The sequence below is a fragment of the Eurosta solidaginis genome, chromosome 5 (assembly GCF_040869045.1).
Source record: "Eurosta solidaginis isolate ZX-2024a chromosome 5, ASM4086904v1, whole genome shotgun sequence".
Taxonomy (NCBI): domain Eukaryota; kingdom Metazoa; phylum Arthropoda; class Insecta; order Diptera; family Tephritidae; genus Eurosta; species Eurosta solidaginis.
This window is the reverse complement of record NC_090323.1, coordinates 141,061,924-141,081,897: the sequence shown is the minus strand read 5'-3', so window position 1 is coordinate 141,081,897 and position 19,974 is coordinate 141,061,924. Positions and strand designations below refer to the sequence as shown.

The 19,974-nt window shown below is 36.4% G+C and overlaps 1 protein-coding gene across 1 annotated transcript in view; it reads right to left on the bottom strand.

Annotated features, from left to right (window-relative positions):
* Window positions 1-14,744, bottom strand: part of ERR (estrogen-related receptor) — a 65,500-nt gene extending 50,756 nt beyond the window's left edge. The window contains exons 1-2 of the mRNA XM_067787380.1: window positions 14,512-14,744; window positions 14,334-14,415 (exon numbers count right to left, since the gene is read on the bottom strand). The gene's annotated coding sequence lies outside the window, so the exon portion shown is untranslated. The remainder of the gene's footprint in view (window positions 1-14,333; window positions 14,416-14,511) is intronic.
* Window positions 14,745-19,974: the final 5,230 nt, after the last annotated feature.

Below are 19,974 nucleotides of genomic sequence, written 5' to 3'. Positions count from 1 at the left end.
AAATCATGGTCTATAGATCTGTAGTGAAACCTCGTTTTATATACTGTCTACTCCCCATAAGGGAGAGAATTAAAATACCTAACCCCAGAAACCTGGGCATCACAACATACATCTGATTCAAGAGGCCCCGCCTCCCAGGGACTCAAGTCATCTCCGTTATTAGGAAATGCGGCACCTGTAGTAGATTAGGAAAATAGAGAAGTATGTGTCTCCTTTAAGTATTTTATACAAAATGTACTAAATAATCTGGCAGCTCCACACAAAGTGGACGAGCGTATGTATAACTTGGCAGCACTAAAGTCTCGTAACGAGCGACGATTTTACCGAAAGGGAAAATCAATTTCAAAAAGAAGCAGCCGAGTAATACACACGCGTTTTAAAATACGAGGTCAACCAAAAGCTAAATAAAAAGTACTTAAAAATTGTAACCGCCACTCATTTCGTAGCTACAAAGCTGAATTCGATACACCAGGTAATAAGGTAATTACTACAGCATCAGGTGTGCAACGAACCCTTCGCGCAGAAAATAAAAATAGACCGATAACTTTGTAAGATGGCTGAAGCAAAGCAGAAGAGGCAAATTTAAGCTGCCCTGGCAGAAATGAATGTGGAGTTCCCAAAAACAGCAACACTATCGCAATTACGTGGCCTGTTAGCAGCAACAATTTACGGAGCCAAAAAAGCAACTCGCGCATCATCACGTAATGAGAACATGGACGAAGAAGTGCCACTTGAGGTAACACCATCCACCTCGAGTAACGGCGGACAAAATAACGGCGATTCAGCAGGTGCAACAGCACCGACAGTCGACAATGCTGGCGCCGCAGCACGCAGCGACGTAGAACATGAACTGCGCAACCAAGAAAGCGCTCCGACTTATGGAAACATAACCTCAAATCGCGATGTTCACAGTATTCGCCACACAGCGGCTGCAAGCAATGCAAATAACGTGGCGCAAAATAACTCTGCCACTGCAAACGATGATTTGGAGGAACTTGAAGAACAATTGCAAAGGCCCCTAAGAATATTACAGCTGGAATCCGAAATCGCTAGATTAGAAGCTGGAAGAACAAGCACCGCTTGTCGTTTTCCAATCAACTTTAGTGAGATAGAAAAAACTCTTCCAAGTTTTAGCGGCGATGATAAATTAGAAATCGAAAAGTGGTTAGCAGAGTTTGAAATCGCTAAAAGTATATACGCGTGTGGCGATGAAGCAAAAATGCTGGTAGCTAAACGACTACTTAAGGGTAGTGCGCAAATTTTTGTACGCATTACAAATACAAATTCGTGGCTCGAACTTAAAAATAAATTGATAAGCGAATCAAAAAACGCCTAAGTATCAAAGATATTTTCCATCAACTGGAAAATCGCGCTTGGCAAAAAACTGAAAGCTTGATGCATTACGTTTTATCAATGCAAGAGCTTGCACAATCAGCCCCTATCGTAGAGCACGAGCTAGTGGAACTTATCATCGACGGGTTGAAAGACAAAACTACAAGCATTTTGGTATTCAGTGGCGTGGCAACTTTAGACAAGAAGCTATTGCCTCAATACGAAAGACTCATAAGCAACAGCGGAAGAAATCGGGAAACCTTAACACCAACCGAATCCCCAATAAGGTGCTGTAATTGTTCCCGATACGAGCATTTTTCAAAGGACTGCAAAGAGAAAAAACGGTCTCCAGGCTTCTGCTTCAAGTGTGGTGAAACAGCACACCAATACAAAGATTGCCCTTTAAGGACGGTGGCAGCAGTGGAGGAAGATGACGACCAGAGTGCTGTTTAGAGAAATGGTAAGTGTCGCTTTTAGTCTTAACCAAAAGAACCCCCTAAATTTGTGAGATTTTTCTCTTTGCTCGGTACTGGCAGCCCATGTAGTTTCATACAACATTCATGCATTCCGGGTTCCGGAACTCTTAATATAGCTCAGCCAAGGGCTTCACAATTTAGAAGTATTGGACGATCCATGATAAAGCCGCGAGGACGCATTTTTGTCTTAATTAAATTCCGCAATATCATAAGAATATTGGAAATCTTTATACTTTTTGATAACGATATGCCTTTCCCATTATTATTGGGAAGGGATTTTCTTAATCTTTTTAATATTTTCTTGTATATGAAAAATGAAATGAATAACTTAAATAAAAATGAAACATCTGAATTCGTAAAACAGTTTCAACTCATTTCAATTGGAAATAGTAATTACAATAGCATAGAATTTCGCTCAGATAAAACATCTTTGAGCACAGACATTGAATTCAAAGAATTTTTTAATATTGAAAATGAGACAAAAGAAATCGATTCAATAAATATTAACCCACAGTTACCTTCAGTTTGGGCAGAAAACTTCAGGCTTATGATAAAAAATGCCTACGTTCAAAAACAAAGTGATCATCTTCCGAATATAGACTATGAGGCCAAAATCCTACTTACGACAAATATTCCAACCTTCTGTTCTCCGAGACGACTTTCGTTTGCCGAAAAAAGTGAGGTGAATCGTATTATAGAGGAATTACTTCAGAAACAGATTATAAGGCCCAGTGATTCTCCTTACGCATCCCCTATTGTACTCACAAAGAAAAAATCAGGTGAAACAAGAATGTGCATTGACTATAGAAGTTTGAACAAATCTATTGTTAGAGATAATTATCCACTCCCATTAATAGAAGATTGCTTAGAGTACCTCGGTGATAACAAAATATTCACACTATTAGATCTAAAATCAGGATTTTTTCAAATAAAGATGGAGGAAAAGTCGATAAGGTACACTTCATTTGTAGTTCCGAATGGCCAATATGAGTTTCTAAGAATGCCATTTGGATTAAAAAATGGACCAACAATTTTTCAAAGATTTATCACGAAAATTTTAAAAGACTTCATTGAAAGAAATGAAATTATGGTGTATATGGATGATATTATTATTGGAAACAAAACTTTAGATGACCACTATAACTTAGTTAGAAAAGTGTTAGACACTTTAGCAAACTATGGCCTTCAGATAAAATTTAGCAAATTTAAATTTGCATACCACGAAATATAATACTTAGGCTATCAGGTATCAAAAAGTGGTATACGACCATCTGAATCGCACATTAAAGCAGTAACGAGCTATCCGACTCCACAAAATTACCGGGAACTACAATCATTTGTTGGATTATGCTCATATTTTAGAAAGTTTGTTAAATCGTTCTCAATTATAGCACGTCCCTTATACGATTTACTTAAAAGAAACAGAAAATACAATTTTCCTAACGAATTTGTAGCAGGCTTTCAAACTCTAAAAGAAAAGCTAGTATCAAGTCCACGGGAAAGAAACAGAGCTACACTGTGATGCAAGCGCACATGGTTTTGGTGCAATTCTTTTGCAAAAACAGGAGGACGGAAAATTACATCCCATAGCATACTTTTCAAAAAGAACTTCTGAAGCGGAAAGTAGATACCACAGTTTTGAGTTAGAAACACTAGCTATAATTTATGCGTTACGCCGATTTAGAGTATACCTTGAGGGAATACAATTCAAAATATTAACCGATTGTAACTCCTTAACACTCACTCTCAACAAAAAATCAATAAATAGTCGAATAGCAAGATGGGCGTTGGAATTGGAAAATTTTAATTACTCAATATCCCATAGGGCAGGCACAAAAATGCCACACGTTGACGCGCTAAGCAGAAACGATCTCGACTGCGAGAACTTAATTGCAATGATAGACAGTGAAAACCTAGACTTCCAGCTTCAAATTTTGCAATCCAGAGCTCAAAATATATTAAGCCTTAAAACCAAACTAGACAATGAAGACTTGGAAAACTTTGTCATGGAAAATGGTGTAGTGTTCAGGAAGAGTAATGATATTTCGCAACTATATGTCCCAAGTGAGCTTGAAAGCGAAATTATTAGAAATGCCCAATAGCAGCTAGGACACCAGGGTGTAAAAAAGTGTTACAAAAAATTAAAAGCGAATTATTGGTTTCCAGATATGAGAAACAAAATCAACAAATTTAAGCAAAATTGCATTAAATGCATTATGTACTCCACGCCCAATAGGCCGAATGCCAAAACATTACACATCATTCCAAAACATCCTAAGCCTTTCCACACAATACACCTAGATCACTTAGGCCCACTTTCATCCATACAGTCGAAGAGAAAACATATCCTAGTTATAATTGATGCTTTTACGAAATACGTCAAATTATACCCAGTATATAATACTATAGGCGGCCACCGGGGTGTGATTGTAGCGTGCTCCGCCTACCACACCGAATGCCCTGGGTTCACACCCCGGACAAAGCAACATCAAAATTTTAGAAATAAGGTTTTTCAATTAGAAGAAAATTTTTCTAAGCGGGGTCGCCCCTCGGCAGTGTTTGGCAAACACTCCGAGTGTATTTCTGCCATGAAAAGCTCTCAGTGAAAACTCATCTGCCTCGCAGATGCCGTTCGGAGTCGGCATAAAACAAGTAGGTCCCGTCCCGCCAATTTGTAGGAAAAATTAAAAAAGGATCACGACGCAAATTGGAAGAGAAGCTCGGCCTAAAATCTCTTCGGATGTTATCGCGCCTTACATTTTTTTTTTTTTATAGTAGGCCCCTCAGGTGCATTTCAGACAGAGGTAGCTGTTATACGTCGAAAGATTTTGAAGAATACATTGAAAACAAAAACATTACGCATGCAAAGGTAGCCACACATTCCCCTCAAGCAAATGGACAGGTAGAGAGAGTAAACCGAAGTCTTATAAGCATGCTAGCAAAGCTGAGTGACCCACAACTGGTCAAATAGAATTCGCACGAAATAATTCTGTAAATAGATCTACTGGCATAACACCAAGCGAAGCGTTATTTGGTGTGAATCAAAGAGGTGAAATTGTTGATAAACCTACAGAATATCTAGACAAATACAATTCAGACCCGGAGGGGAGGGATTTGGACGCGTTACGTGATATTGCCAAAAAGAATATAGAAAAACTTCAGGATTACAACTTAAGCCGAAGTGAACAAAAAAAGCCAGGAGTGAGCGCCTTCAGAAAAGGGGACTTTGTAGTGATAAAAAATATCGACACCACAGTTGGTGTCAACAAAAAACTTTTGCCCAAATTTAAGGGACCATATGTGGTTCATAAAAAACTCCCGAATGACCGTTACGTGACAAGGGATATTGAAAATGGTCAAATTACCCAAATACCCTACGATGGTATTATATAAGCATGTAACATAAAAAATTGGAAGAGCAAAGAGAAAAAGGGCGCTACAGAAATGAGAGTAAAGACGGCACAAACTAGTAGCTAGTAGTAAGCATTTATTTTGTATTATATGATCGAGTCGATCATGAAAGTCAGATTGGCCGAGCTGTAGTAGATTAAGAAAATAGAGAAGTATGTGTCTCCTTTAAGTATTTTATACAAAATGTACTAAATAATCTGGCAGCTCCACACAAAGTGGACGGGCGTATGTATAACTTGGCAGCACTAAAGTCTCGTAACGAGCGCCGATTTAAAAAAAAAAAAATAAATATAAGGCGCGATAACCTCCGAAGAGATCTAAGGCCGAGCTTCTCTTCCAATTTGCGTCGTGCTCCTCTTGATTTCCCCTACAAATTGGCCGGACGGGACCTACATGATTTTATGCCGACTCCGAACGGCATCTGCAAGGCAGATGAATTTTCACTGAGAGCTTTTCATGGCAGAAATACACCCGGAGCGCTTGCCAAACACTGCCGAGGGGCGACCCCGCTTAGAAAAATTTTCTTCTAATTGAAAAACCTTATTTCTAAAATTTTTGATGTTGCTTTGCCCGGGGTTTGAACCCAGGGCATCCGGTGTGGTAGGCGGAGCACGCTACCATCACACCACGGTGGCCGCCAATTTTACCGAAAGGGAAAATCAATTTAAAAAAGAAGCAGCCGAGTAATACACACGCGTTTTAAAATACGAGGTTAACGAAAAGCCATATAAAAAGTACTTAAAAATTGTAACCGCCACTCATTTCGTAGATATAAAGCCAAATTCGATACACCAGGTAATAAGGTAATTACTACACACCTGAGATTCCAGCCATATGTAGAAGAAAAGTACAAAGAGGTCCTCAGTGATATCCAAAAAAAAGGCGCCGGACCTCTATGCCACGATTTGCTTTGAGAACCCCATTCCTAAAGGCAAATACCCTGAAATCGCAATAGAGGAAGTCAACCTCCTGAGGAAGACGCGCGTCACTCCAGCTCATACGGTAACATGTTAAACTTTTACCTATCCAGACTCAGTCCCGACATACGTAATGTATGTCCTTCTTGCACCGTGTCCTAACATGACACCAACCATCTTTTCAATTGCGATGTGAAACTGCAAGTTTCCATAAGAACGCTGCCAACAATTTACTGAGCAATTGGCAGTGCTCTCATCTGCTAAGGGTCGGGCCAGTTTAATCGCCTGGCCTGATCAACATACATTTTTTTTGGGAAGTGTTATCGATGTTGATGGTCCTTTGCTATATATAGATCTGGTTAGTTACTGTAACAAGCACCATTAAGGTACAAGCCTGACCATCTCGGGAAAGATTTATTATGACTACATTGAACTTCTAGGTCATCCCGCCCCCACACCTTATTTCAATAAGGAACATAGCTTCGGCTGCTAAGGAAACAGGATTCGCCACAGGTAGTTGAGGTTGACAATAGGGCTGGAGTAGCTATAAATTGCGATGGCAATATGATAGGCATACCTGCCGCGGGTATATTCTAAGCCTCGCAGCCCTCTTGGGGTAAGGCTACAGCCCTGTTAAAATGCTGCACTGAGACCTGTCTTGGAATGCCTTCTTTTGACTATCTAGCTCTCCTTGGGAGAATTATCGTTTAATGTAACTAACAAATGCCGTTGCACTCTTTTACGTTTTTTTTTTTTGTTTTTTGCGATCAGAATTTAATTAGCTCTCAAAGAGTCAAAATATTGATTTTTCCACGTCAAGAGATGCCTTTAAGTCATCCATTGATTAAAAAATTTTATGAAATTTTTGCATGTTACTTTTACTTTTATATTTTCGTTTCTATGCAGTTTTTAAGTTTTTTGTTGTTGTTGTTGCAGCGATAAGGACGCTCCCCGAAGGCCTTTTTTTTTGGGAAGTGTTATCGATGTTGATGGTCCTTTGCCGGATGCAGATCCGGTACGTTCCGGTACCAAGCCCGACCATCTCGGGAACGATTTGTTATGACCACATGCGACCTTCTTGGCCATAACGCCCTCCCACCCCATAGATCCATGAGGAGTTCGGGGTCGTCAGAGCCTCGGCTGTTAATGAAACAGGATTCGCCACGGATAGGTGAAGTTGACAAATGGGTTTGGAGAAGCTATGTATTGCGCTGGCAACCTGAAAGGATTGCGCTACACAACCCCTTGAATCTGGTATTTTAGTCGCCTAGACAGGCATACCTACCGCGGGTATAGTCTGACCCCCTAACCCGCTTAGTTTTCTGTACCAAGTACTTAGTGCTGATATGTTTTTACCTAATATGTAAGATCATTGATCATAGACCGCATAAATTAAACTAACCTAAACAAAAGAGCTCAACATAAAAAATCAGAATGAAATGCTGCACATGTTTTGCTGTAATGTCACAAACCAAGAGATCCCAGCAAACAACTGCTCGTCTCCAAGCTCGAACCTGCCTACGCAGCAGTGTGATCCACATAATCGGTAAACACATTTGAGAGGTAGCGTCTTGTGAAACGTGTTATCAATATCTAAACACTATCCAACCCTTGCAGAAGAGGAAAGCAGCCCACCAAGGGGTACCCGAGTTACTTTGGCCAACTTCGTTCTGGATTCTGTAAGTCTTACTTGTTGAGAATCAACTCCGATAGCGTATTGTATGTCCTGCATGCGATACCTGATGAAACTGCTAGTTATAGTTATCCAGTTAAGTAAGATAGGTGTTGGTTTTATTTAATATATTTTATTATAAAAACTAGAACGTATGATTTCCATCATGAAAAATTGAATAATTCTCAAACCAGAAAATTTTTGGAAAACAGAAAAATCAAAACTGAAAATTAAATATTTTTTTACATTTACATAACAAAAATTTTAAGTAATAAATATTAAAGTAGAATAAATATAACTTAGTATAAACAATAAACAAATTGAATATAAGAACCCTACAGTACTCCCCCTTCACGAAAAATTAATATCAAACAAATTAAATGTTACTCTCTTTTTATGTGTATTATTAGTGGTATTGTTTGTGTACGTTGTTTCAATAATCGCTGGTTTTAACCTATCTATAGGAATAGTTTTAATTTTTCATTAATTTCAAGTTTAAAATATTTCTTATCCTTTTCAACAACTCTGAAAGGTCCTTCATATGGTTGTTGCAACGAATGTTTATTTAAAACGCGAACAAAAACAAATTTACAAGTTTGTAGATCTTTAGGAACATAAATTCCGGTATCAACATTTTTATGATGATTTAAATTAGATTTAATATTCCGAAAATGTTCACGTAAACTACTCAAAATTTCAGTTGATGAACTATTCCCAGCTGATGGAACAACAAGTTCCCCGGGTAAACGTAAATTCTGGCCAAAAACCATTTCCGCTTGTGTAGCCGAAATATCTTCTTTGTAAATAGATCGCAAACCAAGTAATATGACAGGTAACTCGTCATACCAATTATTTGTGTCCTCTCTAGCCGTTATAGAAGCTTTTAATTGCCTATGGAACCTTTCAACCATACCATTTCCTTGGGGGTGATATGCGGATGTTGTTATTTGGTGACTACCAAGTAATTTAGTCAACTCTGAAAATAATTTCGATGTAAATTGGCTACCCTGATCAGTTGTTATCTTTAACGGAACTCCAAACCGAGAAATATATTCTCTAAAAAACTTATTTGCAATTGTAGATGCTGAAATATCTCTTAATGCATATGCCTCAGGCCAACGAGTAAATCTTTCATAAATCGTTAAAATATAGCGATGTCCTTTTGAAATAGGTAATGGTCCAACTATATCTAAATGGATGTGCTCAAATCTATTTTTGGGAATTTGACATTTGACAACAGGGGATTTTGTATGACGATAAACTTTAGACTTCTGACAATTAAGACACTCTTTTGACCAAACATTAATATCCTTATTCATATTAGGCCAATAATATTTTTAACTATGAGCCGTCGTGTAGCTCTTGTACCAGGATTTGCAATTCCATGCAGCATGTCAAATACCGTCTTCCGTAATTTACTCGGTACAAATGGTCTAGGTGTATCTCCAGAAACTTCACACCAAATATTGAAATTTAATACAGGTATATTAATTAACTTCAAATTTAAAAATTGTATTTTAGATATTAGTTCGTTTAAATAAACTGTCATTTTGTTGTTCGCTTTGTAAAATTTTGAAATTCAGCTCTGTATTGTGTATTGCATTAACCTCGAAAGCTCTAGATAGCGTATCTGCTACAATATTGGATTCTCCTTTAATGTATTGTATGTCATCAGTAAATTGTGCTATAAACTCCAAATATCTCGTTTGTCTGGGACTCCGTTCTGTTTTTGAATTTAAAGCTGTAGTTAAAGGTTTGTGGTCCGTAAAAACTGTAAATTGTCGTCCTTCCAAAAGATATCGAAAATGTTTTATATTTAAATAAATTGCCAATAATTCCCTATCAAATGCGCTGTACTTAATTTCGGTTGGAGAAAGTTTTTTAGAAAAGAATGCAAGAGGTTCAATTTTGTTATTATACGTTTGTTGTATAACACCACCAATAGCCGTATTAGATGCATCTACTGTTAAAGATAATTTGGCATCTTTGTTAAAATGATTTAACAATGTCGTAGATGCAAATTTATCTAATGAATTCAAAAGCTTCACTCGATATATCGTCTCATATTAAAGTTTTGTCACGTTTCTTACTTGTTCTGTTAATTAGATCATAAATTTTGTTCGTAAATTCTGCTAATTTTGGAATATATCTATGGTAATAGTTTACCATGCCTATACGTTTTTGGGCTTGCTTAACTGATTTCGGACGTTCGAAATTGCGAATAGCTGCTACCTTTTCGTCAGAAGGTCGAATACCTGTACCAGAAATATTATGTCCTAAAAAGTCTATATTTGATACACCAAAAGAACATTTACTTGGTTTAATGTTTAAACCGTACTCTGAAAGGCGTTGAAAAAGTATACGCAAATGTTTTAAATGTTGTTCTTCGTCTTTACTTGCAATAAGTAAGTCGTCGATATAAGAATATAAAAAACCTAAGTCACTGACTATTTCGTTAATGAATCTTTGGAAAGTTTGTGCAGAATTTCTAAGTCCGAAGGGCATTCGCATGAATTCAAACATACCGAAAGGAGTTGTAATCGCAGTTTTATAAATGTCTTCCTCAGTCATAGGAATTTGGTGATATGCTCTAACCAAGTCTAATTTCGAAAATATATTTTTATTACGAAGATTCATATTAAAATCTTGTATGTGTGGTAAAGGATAACGATCCGGCACAGTTACAATATTTAATCTCCTAAAATCACAGCAAGGACGCCAATCATTCAACTCTTTTTTAGGTACTAAGTGAAGTGGAGATGCTACTGAAAAATTTGAAGGCCGACAAATGCCTGTTTTTACTAAAAAATCAAATTCCGTTTTAGCGACTTTGTATTTAACCGGATCTAAGCGCCTAGGCTTAGAAAATGGAAGGCTTCCTTACGTTACAAGTCGATGTACCGTTGCATGATTAACAGGTTTTGTAGTCTGGATCCGCAATAAGTGACGGAAACTCTTAATAATTTTGTAAATTTATTGTCAACCGCAAATAGTTTAGGTAATTGGATATCCGAACCGAAAGATTTGATAAAGGATCTACTAAACGTTTATGCTTAATGTCGATCTATAGACCATATTTGCAAAGAAAATCGGCCCCAATTATCGGTTTAGCTATATCAGCTATCAAAAACGTAAAAGGAAATTCAAGTCTTAAACCCAAATTTACATTTAAAAGCCTTTTCCCGTAGGTGGCAATTGTTGAGCCATTAGCTGCAGTGAGAATTATGTCTGAACGTTTCGTATGAGGAAATTTAGACGCGGGTAATACCGAAATTTCTGCTCCACTATCAATTAAAAAATTTAGTTTTCTCTATCAAAAATAAAAAAGCGACGTGTCGAAACTTCTAAATTTCCTTTGTTCGTCGCTGCACAACGGAAGAATTTAGTTTGTTGAATCTTTATTTTTATTGTAAGAACAAGGTTGTTCACAGCTACGAGCGTTATTTCCAAATTTGTAGTGGAATCTACACAACCAATTTGGATTATTACGCGAGTTAGAACGACGCCTAAAAGAATTTCTAAAATTGTTCCTAGAATTAGATCGCGACCTAGACTGATTTCGATACATTTCCGTTTTAATTTCAGCTAACTCCAAAGAAAGTTTCTGAAAATTTTCACACATTAAAGAAGTGGTTTTAACTAAATTTTCAACAACCGAATTTTGAACTTTTGTATCTGAAATTGTATTATTTTGTTGAAAAGTGTCATTTGGTATATTTATTAATGAATCATTTAAACTATTAGAAAGTGTAGGTGCTTGTATATTCTGTTGTGGTAAACGAAACATGTTATATATATGATATATATGTATATTCAATTAGTCAAAGAGGGAGTTTACAATTTTAAATGTTTAGCCCTAGAAATTTACTGGGTTAAAAGTAAGAACAAAAAAAAAATTAATAAATAAAATTGTATCAAAAATTTCAATGATGTGCAAATTGAACTTTCCTATTTACGCAAGACTTAGTATCTAAGGTACAATTTCAAATAATCTATTTAAATATAGATTGGCAATTATCTCCGAAAATTCACATAACTTTCAGACGACTGAATTTAAACCATATTTAAATATAAATACGAATAGAACAACCTTGTCTTCTATTGGACTATCAAACCACCAAACTAACGCTAATGAACAAAATACATTATTTATGTGTGACGTCAAAGGAAATATAAACGAAAGAGGGCGTATGTTATGTTGCTTTAAACTTTTTCAAAATTGGATCTAATTCACTAAATATAGGTAACTAATTCGATGCAAATTCCTTAGAAGGAGAAAGCAAAATAGTTCACTGCATTATAGACAAAGTTATGTTAATTTGCACATCACTGTATATGCAATATTAAAAAAAAAAATTAAAATGTCTTTCTGACATATATGTATATAAACAAGTTATAAAATCAACAATATATATACCAATGCATTTGGTTTACTATAAATGAATTCTCCACGTACAATAAAATTATTAATATTAATCACTCACTTTTTTTTATCACCAGTATTTGTATTTTACACAAGAAATGTATTTGTATTTTCACCCAACATATTTCCGATTATCCTTTTGTAATCTGGCTATACACTGGTAATTCTTCAAAAGCTGTCGCAGTTCGTATGAGGCATTCAAATAAGTGTTGTTGTATTTGCTGGTAGACACTTATTGTTGTTGTTGTTGTTATTTATTCATAAACTTTAGTATTAACGCTATTATCTAAATTGTGAGGTTAATTAATTGTTAACAAAATTGATTGTTGAGATAGATCAGATCTCCCTGGGATAGATAGTTGGTTTTAGTTCTGCTATTGGTGTAGTTGTTGTCCTGCCTGTTTTAATATATATTTAAATCAACCCTTAGCAATAAGTGATGTTGATGGTGGTGGCGTAAGTTGTAAGACACAATTTGTTTGAAACTGCAAACAGGCTGCACACTTTTTCTTGTTTTTTTTTTTTTTAAATTCGATTCTGATGATATCTAGTTTATTCTTATTTTTCCATCTAGTTTATTTACGCGACTTCTATGTTGTCCATTAGTGACCTTCTCTTCATTTAGCTTGATTATGTGCAGGTGGTCTTACTGCTCGTCAATCTTGTATATGTTGGCAGAGATCGCCAATTATAGTTATCCAGTTAAGTAAGATAGGTGTTGGTTTTATTTAATATATTTTATTATAAAAACTAGAACGTATGATTTCCATCATGAAAAATTGCATAATTCTCAAACCAGAAAATTTTTGGAAAACAGAAAAATCAAAACTGAAAATTAAATATTTTTTTACATTTACAATAACAAAATTTTTAAGTAATAAATATTAAAGTAGAATAAATATAACTTAGTATAAACAATAAACAAATTGAATATAAGAACCCTACACTAGTTTCCTTGGACTATCGTTAGAGCAATCTGACGACAATTTGTGAGTGGTCGCACCTATTGAATGAGGTGAAGCACTGTTAACTCAACAACATCAACAGCGGGTTAGTGGGCTTAGAATATACATGCGGCAGGTATGCCTGTCGTAAGAGGCCACTAAAATACCAAATTGATTCAAGGGGTTGTGTAGCGCAACCCTTTCAAGGTGTTGCCAGCGCAAAATATAGCTTCTACAACCCAATTGTCAACCTCACCTACCAGTGGCGAATCATGTTACTTTAACAGCCAAGGCTCTGGCGACCCCAAGTAGGGGATGGGAGGGCGGGCTTTCCTTGAAGGTGTCGTGTGGTCATACTAAATCGTTCCCGAGATGGTCGGGCTGGAGCGTTAATGGTGCTTGTTACCGGAACGTACCGGATCTGCATCCGGCAAAGGGCCATCAACATCGACAACACTCCCCAACGCCTTCGGGGAGTGTCCATATCGCTACAACAATAACAGCTATATGAAATGGAGAGTTAGGAAACAAATAAATCGAATTCCCGACATTTGCCTTTTATGGGCTTAGGCGGCTGAGATTTATCAGCCTGTATAGCTTTACCCAAAAGAAGGGTAATAGTCCAGTTGAGGGGTCGACTGCTAATACGCTACCAAAAATATCGAGAGAGGTGTCAAACGACGCGTCATCACATCAGTATTAATAGTCCGAAGGCGGAAAATAAAAATTTAACGCGTTCAAAAGATATTAACGAAAACCCGAAAAAAGACCCACGGTGATGGACAATTTTTTTTGTGGGTACACACACAACAACAACCACATGGAAATCGCCAACTGCAACTGCAAATATCTCCGGACAGAGATAAAATTTTTCTTTTCAGCCTTCGGATTATTGTTCTCGAGATTAATACGCGTCTTTTGACACCTCACTCGATATTTTTGGTAGCGTATTAGCAGTCGACCCCTCAACTAGACTATTACCTAGCTTAATACGCGTCTTTTGACACCTCACTCGATATTTTTGGTAGCGTATTAGCAGTCGACCCCTCAACTAGACTATTACCTAGATTAATACACGTCTTTTGACACCTCACTCGATATTTTTGGTAGCGTATTAGCAGTTGACCCCTCAACTAGACTATTACCATAAAAACTTACCAAAAATTTCGTCAGTACACTCAAAGCCGTTCTATTCTACATGGATTTGGTGCGATATCGGTATTTGTCTATAATGAATAAACTAAAATATGAATATATGTAGCTATTTTTTTGTTGGTTTTCCGATCACATTAAGCAACAAGTATAAGGTACAATAAATAATAATATATATACGCACGATTATTCCAAAGATTACTTTTGCAATTTAGCTTCATCGATTTTCAATTTCTCATTAATTTTGGCATGTGCTGATAGTATTTTATTTTGTTATAATTTTAGCTTTGTGGTTTAAATAACCATTAACATTACGATAACTGCCAGTAATTAAATTCCTGCATTATTATTAGATGTAAGGAAAAATTATGCTGGAGTTATTAATTGCAAAACATTGTTTACTATATAGTTTGGCAGCTTAATTCGAGGTTATGTTGCGAATAGAGTGGAAGGCACTCGCAGGCCGTGAAAATAGGCACTCGAATGGAGTGGAATGAAGAACAGTAGGAAGACCAGAGTTGCACTGGATCAATAATTGCATCAATATTAAAGATAAATTTAGAAAAAATAATTAAATACTTGAGTATAAGCAAACATTTTCTTTCAATTACTGCAATTAAGGTGTCCTAGATGCTATATATTCCAAAATTATAACATTTTATGTCTGTTTAAAAATTTAACTTCAATTTCGCTAAGATTTCCGTAATGTGGCCATTAGTGATGTTTGTGTGTGTGTGCAAACTTTGGGCGATCAGCTGTTAGTTGCGCTACTTGGTAAAGTTTACAATGTTGCAAAACGTATAAATATTAAAGGCCAATTAATGGGGACTTATAACCATAAAACCATAACCAGATAAAACAGCTGATCGAACCTACCTTATGGAAATCAATGAAATCGATTAATGATGTCATACCATAACTTTAGCGCCATAACCATACTATAGCCGGAGTCATTGATGCCGTATGTCGTATCGCTGTATCCGTATCCCTAACGTAATCAGCTGTTTATCGTTACGACGGTAAACCAAAACCCAATTGGTTGGCTACGATACGGTTACGACCTTAGCGGCACCAATAATCGATTGCATTGATTCTCATAAGATTGGTCGAATCAGCTGTTATAAGGTTACCGATACGGTTACCAATAAAGCACCAATGTCTCCAGCTTATAGCCAACCAATTGGTTTTTGATTTTTCGCCATATCCATAACCTAAAAATATTTGAGTTGGTGAATTTAATAACTATCTATATTTTATTTATTGTTTTGGATACGTTTTGATTAAGAGACTTATTTTTTGTGGAATATATTTGTAATTTTTTGCGTTTTCTTCATTTTTATGAAATTTTCACGATTTTTAGGTTAAGGCACCATTAATCAATCACATTGGAGCTGATTATGGATATGGGTATGGTTACAACTATGGCGTTATGGTTTAAAGGGCTTATTAATGGTGACTTATAACCATAACCAGATGGAACAGCAGATCAAACCTACCTTACGGAAATCGATGTAATAGATTAATAGTGCCATACCATAACGCTAACTCGATTACATTGGTTTCCATAAGTTAGTGTGTTCAGCTGATTTATCTGGTTATACGCCAATTACACCGCTCAAGTATCCTTGTGCCAATTACTAATTTGCACAAGGATTTGACCGGTGTGAGCACTGGTTGCGCTATTTGCGCAGAGAACTGCGCTAAAATCAAAACGATTTTGATATTTACGCATGTCTGCAAATATTTCACATGCTTTTTTCTTCGTGTATGGTGAATCTTACACAGTTTACCTGTGGTTCCTGATAATATAACATCAGTAATTATTATTAAAAATGTTAATATCGAAGGCGTAAGGACCATCTCTAGCTTGTAACAGGAATTCACACAAATTTAATAATACAAAATAATTTTTTATACAATTAGAACACATGTTTCATTTGTTGCGCTAGTTGAAAAATGAATATTGCGCAGCGCTGCAATGAGTTGAGCTGGTCTTTCAATTAAAATATATATTTTATAAGTACAATGGGAAATAAACGCTTCTGGTGCGAGTTTTTCGACTTATACCGTGAATTACCAGCACTGTGGAAAACAAATAGTAACTTTTATACAATTAGTGCCTTTTTTACACAATTAAAACACAAGTTTCATTTGTTGCGCTACTTTAAAAATGAATATTGCGCAGTGTTTTTGTGCCGTGTATGTCAAAATTTTCATTTCCACCAATTTCGTCGTTTTATATTTGCGCATGGTTTTTGTATCATGTATGGGCCGTCTTATGGCTTTATGGATATAAGTCACCATTAATTCGCCCTTAAGGAAGTTTAATTTGGCCTTTAGGCTAGTTAAAAGCCAAATTAAACTTCCTTAACCCTAACGCCATAGTCGTAACCATACCCATATCCATAACCATCTCAATGTGATCGATTAATGGTGCCTTAACCTAATACTGTTTTCACACAGACGGCTTATTGAATAATAAAGGCAGTTTTCTACATTATGACGCTTATTGAGGTCAATCTTCCCTACAAAATTCAAATCTATTATTATTTCATTAGTAGCTAATCGAATGCCTAAAGCTGGAGACATTGGTGCTTTATCGGTAACCGTATCGGTAACCTTATAACAGCTGATTCGACCAACCTTATGATAATCAATGCAATCGATTATTCGTGCCGCTAAGATCGTAACCGTATCGCAGCCAACCAATTGGGTTTTGGTTTACCGTCGTAACGATAAACAGCTGATTACTGATAGGGATACGGATACAGCGATACGACATACGGCACCAATGACTCCAGCTTAATGAAGTCAAAAGCACAATGCAACTCTGTTGGCAGCGTTCCACTTCCGTTTCCGCTTCTTAGTTTTCAAATCAAATGTCATTGTCTGCATGGCGGAACTATACAAGGTGGCCGCATCGAACAGCTGATTATAACCATTTTTATTTGATTTGATACATCAACTACCGCCGCAGTACGATTTTGACATTTGTCCATCGAATTTAAAAGTACATGGAATTTTTTTGTTTGTATGTATGTCACCATGCTCCCACCTTGTATCGTTCCGCCATGATTGTCTGTCTCATCCTTCATACTAATCGAGCAGTTACTTCTGTTTGAAAGCAAAAAATTTACGATTTCATTAGCAGGTGAAATGAGATCATTAAGTTTCTGTGTGAAAACAGTATAAAAATCGTGAAAATTTCATAAAAATGAAGAAAACGCAAAAAATAACAAACATATTCGACAAAAAATAAGTCACTTAGTCATAAGGTATCCAAAATAATAAAGAAAATCTCCAAAAAGTTATAAAATTCACCAACTCAAATATTTTTAGGTTATGGATATGGCTAGGAACCAAAAACCAATTGATTGGCTATGGCGTTAGCGTTAAGGTATGGCACCATTAATCGATTACATTCCTTTCCATAAGGTAGGTTCGATCAGCTGATTTTTTGGTTATGGCTTTATGGTTATGAAGCTGGAGACATTGGTGCTTTATCGGTAACCGTATCGGTAAACTTTTAACAGCTGATTCGACCAACCTTATGAGAATCAATGCAATCGATTATTGGTGCCGCTAAAGTCGTAACCGTATCGTAGCCAACCAATTGGGTTTTGGTTTACCGTCGTAACGATAAACAGCTGATTACGTTAGGGATACGGATACAGCGATACGACATACGGCACCCATGACTCCGGCTTAAGTCACCATTAATTCGCCCTTAAAGGGCTAATTAAACTTCCTTAACCCTAACGCCATAGTCGTAACCATACTCACATCCATAACCATCTCCAAGGTTTCATAAAAGTGAAGAAAACGCAAAAAATTACAAACTATTCCACAAAAAATAAGTCTCTTAGTCATGACGTATCCAAAACAATGAACAAAATCTACAAAAAGTTAATAAATTCACCAACTCAAATATTTTTAAGTTAGGGATTGGCTATGGTATGGTTATGGCGTTAGCGTTATGGTATGGCACCATTAATCGATTACATTGATTTCCATAAGGTAGGTTCCATCAGCTGTTTTAAGGACAAATTAAACTTCCTTAACCCTAACGCCACCGTGGTGTGATGGTAGCGTGCTCCGCCTACCACACCGGATGCCCTGGGTTCAAACCCCGGGCAAAGCAACATCAAACATTTTAGAAATAAGGTTTTTCAATTAGAAGAAATATTTTTCTAAGCGGGGTCGCCCCTCGGCAGTGTTTGGCAAGCGCTCCGGGTGTATTTCTGCCATGAAAAGCTCTCACTGAAAACTCATCTGCCTTGCAGATGCCGTTCGGAGTCGGCATAAAATCATGTAGGTCCCGTCCGGCCAATTTTTAGGGAAAATCAAGAGGAGCACGACGCAAAGTGGAAGAGAAGCTCGGCCTTAGATCTCTTCGGAGGTTATCGCGCCTTACATTTATTTTTTTTTTAACCCTTAACGCCATAGTCGTAACCATACCCATATCCATATCCATCTCCAATGTGATTGATTAATGGTGCCTTAACCTAAAAATGGTGAAAATTTCATAAAAATTAAGAAAACGCAAAAAATTACAAAAATATTCCACAAAAAATTAATCTCTTAGTCAAAACTTATCCAAAACAAATAAAATATACAAAAAGTTAATAAATTCACCAACTCAAATATTTTTAGGTTATGGATATGGCGAAAAACCAAAAACCAATTGGTCGGCTATGATATGGTTATGGCGTTAGCGATATGGTATGGCCCCATTAATCGATTACATTGATTTTCATAAGGTAGGTTGGATCAGCTGTTTTATCTGGTTATGGTTTTATGGTTATAAGTCACCATTAATTACCCTTCATAAAACGCGAGTACTCTATAAATAGTGTAAGGAATACTCCTTTAGGAGTAGAGGAGTGTCCCAAAACTAATATGTATTCATACAAAAAAGCTCCAACTAACATTGCGATGTGCTAGGAGAGGAGTAGGTGATCGCACTCTCGCTTTTTTTGTGAGTATTCCATAGAGTACATACGTGAGGGTACTTGCCAAAGTACTTTCACTGTAGTACTCCATGGAGCACCCACAGAGTATCATATGCCAAAGTACTAAAGAGGAATTGTGTCGGAAAGAATTATCGGAGTGAACTTAATTTAAAATGAAAGTAAATGAAGAGGGGCAATACAACTTTTATATTTTATACTTCGATTCTTCTTATGTTATTTAGCATTTGCGTGAATAAAGAAACTAATATTTCTTTATACCAGGGTGCGGAGAACGCTTAAAATACGATCTCTCAAACAACTTATCGCTCAATTAAAATTGAGTGCTTGACATTTCTCGCGAGTGAGAAATCGAATTTGCCTACGAATGAATAAACAATCTCTCACAAGATACAACAATTTTCACAAACTAATACGAGCGACAAAACTTCTTTTCAAGCGTGGTGATTCGATTTTTTGGTATCGATCGTTATTTGCGAGCGTTCACTGCAAAACTCAAATATTTTCTCGTTTTAAAAAGATCGATCGTGCGATCGATCGCGATCGTTCGTTTGAAAATCAATATGATGTTGTAAAATAAACAATCTTTTAAATAATGGTGATGCAATATATTTGAGTTTTCCCTTGATAAGTTGAATGAAAAGAATATCTTTTTTTATAAGTAATATGTGAAAAAT